Source organism: Physeter macrocephalus, chromosome 14 (genome assembly GCF_002837175.3).
Source record: "Physeter macrocephalus isolate SW-GA chromosome 14, ASM283717v5, whole genome shotgun sequence".
Taxonomy (NCBI): Eukaryota; Metazoa; Chordata; class Mammalia; order Artiodactyla; family Physeteridae; genus Physeter; species Physeter macrocephalus.
The window spans coordinates 117390322-117397445 of NC_041227.1; positions in this window are offsets into that span (position 1 = coordinate 117390322).

Consider the following 7124-nt stretch of genomic DNA (forward strand, 5'->3'; position numbering starts at 1 on the left):
CAGGAGTAGCCACTGCGATGAGAAGCCCGTGCACCACAGCGAAGAGTAGCTCCCGTTTGCCACAACTAGAGAAAGCCTGCGTGCAGTAACGAAGACCCAAAGCAGCCAAAAATATATAAATTAAAAAAAAAAGGCAGCTGTGCAAATTTGACAGATAATCACTAACAAAAGAATGATTAAAAAAAAAAAGGGGGTAGGGCGGACTTTCCTGGTGGTCCAGTGGTTAAGACTCTACGCTTCCAGTGCAGGGGGCATGGGTTCGATCCCTGGTGGAGGAAATAAGATCCCACATGCTGCGCAGTGTAGCCAAAAAAAAAAAATAATAAATAAAAATAATATAAAAATAAAATGCTTTAAAAAAAAGAAGCAAAGTGGTAAAAAAAAAAAGGAATAGGGCAATGCAACTAGAGATTATCATACTAAGTGAAATAAGTCAGAAAGAGAAAGACAAATACCATATTATATCACTTACATGTGAAATTTAAAATATGGCACAAATGAACCTATCTACAAAACAGGAAGAGACTCACTCACAGATATGGACAACAGACTTATGGTTGCCAAGCCGGAGAGGGGTGGTGGAGGGAAGGACTGGGAGTGTGGGATTAGCAGATGTAAACTATTATATGTAGGATTGATAAACAACAAGGTCCTACTGTATAGCACAGAGAACTATATTCAGTATCCTATGATAAACCATAATGGAAAAGAATTTTTTCTTTTTTTAACAGAGAGGTCTTTTATTTATTTATTTATTTTTGGCTGTGTTGGGTCTTCTTTGCTGTGCACGGGCTTTCTCTAGTTGCAGCGAGCCGGGGCTACTCTTCGCTGCGGTGCGTGGGCTTCTCATTGCGGTGGCTTGTCTTTGTTGCGGAGCACAGGCTCTAGGTGCGTGGGCTTCAGCAGTTGCAGCACTCGGGCTCAGTAGTTGTGGCTCGCGGGCTCTAGAGCACAGGCTCAGTAATTGTGGTGCATGGGCTTCTTAGCTGCTCCGCGGCATGTGGGATCTTCCCGGACCAGGGCTCGAACCCACATCCCCCTGCATTGGCAGGCGGATTCTTAACCACTGCGCCACCAGGGAAGTCCGGAAAAGAATATTTTAAAAAAAGAATGTGTGTATGTGTATGGCTGAGTCACTTTGCTGTACGGCAGAGATTGCCACAACATTGTAAATCAACTCTACTTCAGTAAAAAAAAGTAAAACAAAACAAACAAAAAAAAGGAGTAGGGTGTTTGTTTTTGTGTTATTTTCTTGTTACCATATGCTTTAAAAAAAATAAATCCTGATTTAACGGATGTGCAAAGTGTGATTTAGTCAATCAGGTTGAATGGAAGGGTAGCTGTCTGCATGCATTCTGTTTTTTTTAAATTTTGATTAAATGTACATAACAAAATTTTCCAGTTCAGTGGCGTTAAGTACATTCACATTGTTGTGCAACAATCACCTCCATCTATCCACAGAGCTCTTTTCATCTTTCAGAATTGAAACTCTGTATCCTTTAAACAATAACTCCCCATTTTTCACCTCCCACCTTTCTTTTGATAGTATGTGTTAGGATGGTCAGAAGAAGCATTAAAAATATGAATTTTTCTCCCTTAACTGACCCAGCTTTCTGCTCATCACTGTGTCTCAGAAGAAATGATTATATAACCACGTGAATCATCTGCCTCTAATGGGATCAAATGATTAAACATTCCCCCTTTACAGCTGTGGGCAGGGAAGGGGACTTGGAGTCACAATTCCCTGAGGCCTATTAAGTTCAACTGGTAAGCTCACTGGGTAATTAATAGTCCAGATAATAGTCAAATGGGACAGATGCTGGGCTGACATTATTTTGAAGAATGATTAGGGAATGGAATTTTTTTTAAAAAGTTAAAAAAAAATTTAAACAGATGCTCAGTTATGAAAATTTTAAGCTTCATGGAAGGGTATAAAGAGAACATTAATTGTTCCTCCTTAGTTCTCTCTCCTGTTTCTTGTGCTGCTTTCTGGATTAAATACGTAGAAAAGCATATGTTTTCAAGAATGTTTATATCCATCTGTATCATCTATTAATTTTTTTCTGGTTCTAAAAATATGTTTATTGTATCATCTATTCTTTAAAAAAGACCAATGGAATATTATTGTTCTTACAGCTCTGCCACCTCACGACTGCCCTGTCTTCCCAGGATGAATGTACCATGATTCATTTTGTCATTTCCCTGGTGATGGGCATGACGGTTGTTTGTAGTTTTTCACTAAGCAGTGCGGCAATGAACATTCTCATGCATTTAGTCATATAGTTTGCATACTTACGTGCACATGTCTATAGGATAAATTCCTAGAAACAAGATGTAAAAATTGGATGGATATTGCCAACTACTGAAAGCTAAAAATTTAGGACAACTGTGGACCTCTTGAGAAGCTTGGTCAGGCCCTCGTGACTCTATAAGCTGAAGAGATGCCCACCCAGTAAGTCAGTTAGGACCATCCAACTGAGGAAGATGCCGTGTGGTCATAGCACCTGCATAATTTCAGGCGGGGTACTCCTAGCACTGAAAAATTTCACCCTCATTGTAAGTGGTCAATTTAGCTTTCTGATTTCTAAGTCAGTCTCTTGATGACTTTGGTGAATATCAATAAATTCTCTGGAGACTGCTCACTGATGTAAGGGGACCAATGCAATTTACAATTTATTTTCTTCCCTTGAGGTTTGAGATGATTAACCAAAGGACAGCTGCACTGCTGAAGCATTTAGCCCCTACTGCTCAGTTGCGCTGCTGGACTGCTGGCTTGAATGACCAAAATGCCCAGAGCTACTCTGAGACCTGGGATAGGTCTGAGTTCTCATTTTCCCGAAAGCCCTTGGGGATCCCAGGTTGATCTTGGCTGACCTGGAAGAATCTGCCCTAAGAAACATTTATCTTCCCATGGGAATTAGTCTATTTATTTCCTCAAGATTGGTCTGATTGGAATCTAGCCAGTATCTCTGATTGTCCAAGGCAGATCTGAGTTAGAGATTCTACCCAACTGATTCTGCCTGGCAGAGGAACTGAAGCATCTGGGGAGTCTGTGACAGATGTCTTCCAGCGGGTTCAGGAAGAGCTTTGGCAACTTCAGCTGGAGGAGAGTCCCCAAGTGACAGCAATGCCTCTGCCCCAATTTACATTTTGATCTAATTTCTGCATGTGATTTCTGAACTGATAGTCTTCTGGTGACAGGGAATAAAGCAATGAAAGGCCCCAATCATCTTTCATGTGCTCAGCAGGAGAAATCATGTTTTCTGCTGCTGGGATTGTCTACTAACAGAAGGGCAGGGTTTTCACCTCCACAGGACCTAGGCAATGGAATGTCCTCCTGCCTCCTTGAATTAGCTTCACATGCCATTGAAAGTAGCAAAAAGGGATTGGGGCTGTGTGTATGATCCATAAATCATTCGCTAGCTCCTGTGATAATTTTTTTTTTCCTTGAGCAATTTTTTTTTTTGGGGGCTCAAGGCGTAGATTTCTGAAACAGATTGCTTGAGTAGCACAACCTTTCAATGCAAGATCTAGCTGTTTCTAGGGCCAGTAAGCACTGCCTTAAGAACTCTCTTCAGGGCTGGCAGGCCTGAGAAGTGCCTCTCTCGTGCAGTGGGGATCTAAGGTCTCTGAACTTGCAATACATGAGCTCATGATGGGGTTAGAAATGTTCACAGTTGCAGATGTAGCATCGTGTAGTGTAGTGCAGAGCAAGACAACCCAAGTTTAAGTGATTCCTCTGCCCGGGAAGAGTCACTTCATGCCTCTGAACCACATGTGTTCATTCCTCAAGTGTTCACTGAGCATCCGTGGCACATGGAATCAATGAATGAATTTATTGAGCACCTACTATGGCCCTGGCCCTGTGGTAGGTGTCTTTTCTCAGTTTTCCTCTCTAAAATGCAGGTAATACTGCACCTGCTCTCTATTCCTCCAGGGTTACTGTTGGACTAAAAACGAGATAACGTGTGGGAAAATACTTTGGAAGCAGCAAACCATGTAACCATGTAGAGGCCTGTCACCTTTGCCTTTATTTCAGATTTTCCACTTCCTCTGTTTTCCCTTCCTAGGCTTCCAAGTCTGTACGAGTTTGCCTGGGTGTGGCTTCACGGGGCTGATTATTCACCATGCCACCCAAGTCCAGTGTAGACACATAGCTGGGAGTGTAGCATTTCCTTCCGAACCCGTGCCCTTAGGCACATGTGTCGTCTTGAAACCTACATCAGTGGGAACACCAGCTTCCCACACCCTGTGGGAGATGGAGTTTGAATATGCGTGTGAATCACGTAAAGTTGAAGAGTTGGGTTCCGTGCCTTTGTTTTTTTTTTTTTTTTTTTTTTTTTTGCGGTACGCGGGCCTCTCACTGTTGTGGCCTCTCTCGCTGAAGAGTATAGGCTCCGGACGCGCAGGCTCAGCGGCCGTGGCTCACGGGCCCAGCCGCTCTGCGGCATATGGGATCCTCCCGGACCGGGGCACGAACCCGTGTCCCCTGCATCGACAGGCGGACTCTCAACCGCTGCGCCACCAGGGAAGCCCATTCCGTGCCTTTGTGCTGTGCTGTTCGTTCCCACATTGTCAGAGACAAGATCTGAGTGAGTGATCAGGTGAACTTGATCTGCAGCAAAAAGAGCATGGGCGCAGGAGTCAGACCCTCCAATCCTGGCTTCTGCTCTGCCAGTTACTAATTGTATAGATGGCTTGACCCAGCTTAGGCAAAAAGGGAATCTAGTGGAAGGATCCTAAGACATCTAGAATCAGGGATAACTGAAGTCAGGGACTTAAATGCCTCCAGGACACTCTTTTCTCTCTGGATTTTTTTTTTTTTTTCTCCCTACGTGTTGGCTTTATTCTTTTAGCTCAGTGTTTTCCCCAGAGAGGGGATCATGGCTTCTGGTAGCTCTTGTGTCTCATGGATCATAACTTTACCGTTAGAGTAGGCTTGGTCTCTTCCTTCAATTCCAGTGTCAAAAATTCTGGAGAAGAAATCTGATTGGCCTGGCTTGGGTCACGTGTCAGGTCCTAGACCAGTCAACTTTGACAAGGGGAGGGGCAGGAAGGGTCATGTAACAGAGACAAAACCATTCCCAGAGATTAGGAAATGCACTGTGAGCCTGACGGCTAACCTATTTATACAGTTACTTCATCTCTCTGAGCCTCAGTTTTCTAATATGTAAATGAGACTAATAATACGGTCCAATGCCACAATGAGGTATACAGCTCTCACATTTTGACACCTTCACATTGCCCTTAGATTTAGCTAGCAGCAGGGGCTGAAAAATAATGAGATAAATCAGAAAACCTTTAATTTATTAATACAAAGAAATTTGGTGACATGCAATATTTACTTTCACGTGTCAAAATATGTAAAGCAGATACTTTTAAACTTAAATTTATTTCCTAGGCAAGACCTAAATTCTGGAATTCAGTATCTAATTAAACAATACCTTTAAAAATGGTAAATGAGGGGGCTTCCCTGGTGGCGCAGCGGTTGCGCGTCCGCCTGCCGATGCAGGGGAACCGGGTTCGCGCCCCGGTCCGGGAGGATCCCACATCCCGCGGAGCGGCTGGGCCCGTGAGCCATGGCCGCTGGGCCTGCGCGTCCGGAGCCTGTGCTCCGCAACGGGAGAGGCCACAACAGAGGGAGGCCCGCATACCACAAAAAAAAAAAAAAAAAAATGGTCCACGTCAAAAAAAAAATCTTTAAAAAAACAATAAAGATCTGCCTCTTTTGGACCTTCAAATATGTCAAGTGTGTCCTTGAAAACATTATGCTAAGTTAAAGAGGGCAATCACAAAAGATCGTATATGATATGATCTCATTCACATGAAATGCTCAACACAGGGATCTGTATACTGAAGCCCCCGTGTTCTAGGACCTGTGCTTCGCAACAAGAGAAGCCACTGCAATGAGAAGCCTGTGTACCACAACGAAAAGTAGCCCACGCTTGCCGCAACTAGAGAAAGCCCGCGTACAGCAGCGAAGACCCAACGCAGCCAGAAATAAATAAATAAAATAAATAAATTTATTTAAAAAATGGTAAATGAAACTGTGTGAATAATAAAAGATGCAAACCAATCTAAAGAGTATTACTACAGAACTGACAAAAAGACAAAAAACACTAGTGTAAGCATAAAAGAACATAATTGGACGTGAAATTTTTCTGTTTTACATAAACCAGGTTAGAACGAATAAAGGGAAAGGTAAAATGTAGAAAATTAAATGGTTTTTAAAAATAAATAAAAAATTCAAAACTATATTAAACAAATACATTAATAATATATGTCATTATATATACAACTTTTAATATACGAGTGTGTGCAATTAATGTCTGTCTTTTTTTTTTTTTTTTTTGTCTTTTATATGTATACCCAAAGCTGATTGATACCCAAAGATCATGTTCCCATGTGCCCGGGAGGAAGAAAGGTCTCCTTTGAGCTGGGATGATAATAACTTGAGCATCGGACGGCTTTTTGATCACAAACCCAGTTGAAATTTACAGGTAGCTGTGAATGACTAGGCCAGGCAAATGGGGGCAATATGGTTCTTGGAAAGAATTGAAGGATATAGTTCAAGGCTTAAACCACCCCTGCTCAAATTTTCTTCTGAAAAGCAGCAGAAATTAGAGGCCCCATCATTTGAGACCTGGCCAAATTGCCTTGCTGCCTGTCTCCCCACTTCCTGTTTCTTGCAGTTCCTACCTACCTCCTGCGGTTGTGATGATGATGATTAAAGTACCTAGCCATGTGCCTGTGTAGGTACTCAAAGCATACTGATTCTCTTTTACATACGGCTCAAAAAAAAAAATCTTTAAAAAATCATGGGCACATAAAAAGGTTGGCTATAGACATTCATTGTAAGAGCAGGTCACACGGCTCAATATTGACCACGGTACCCTCTGATTTGTTTAAAATTGGCTGAGAGGATCCCTCAGTGATTCTTTATTTGGTTTGTTTTTGTTTTTGTTTTGCGGTACGCGGGCCTCTCACTGCTGTGGCCTCTCCCGTTGAGGAGCACAGGCTCCGGACGTGCAGGCTCAGCGGCCATGGCTCACGGGCCCAGCCGCTCCGCGGCATGTGGGATCTTCCCGGACCGGGGCACGAACCCGTGTCCCCTGCATCGGCAG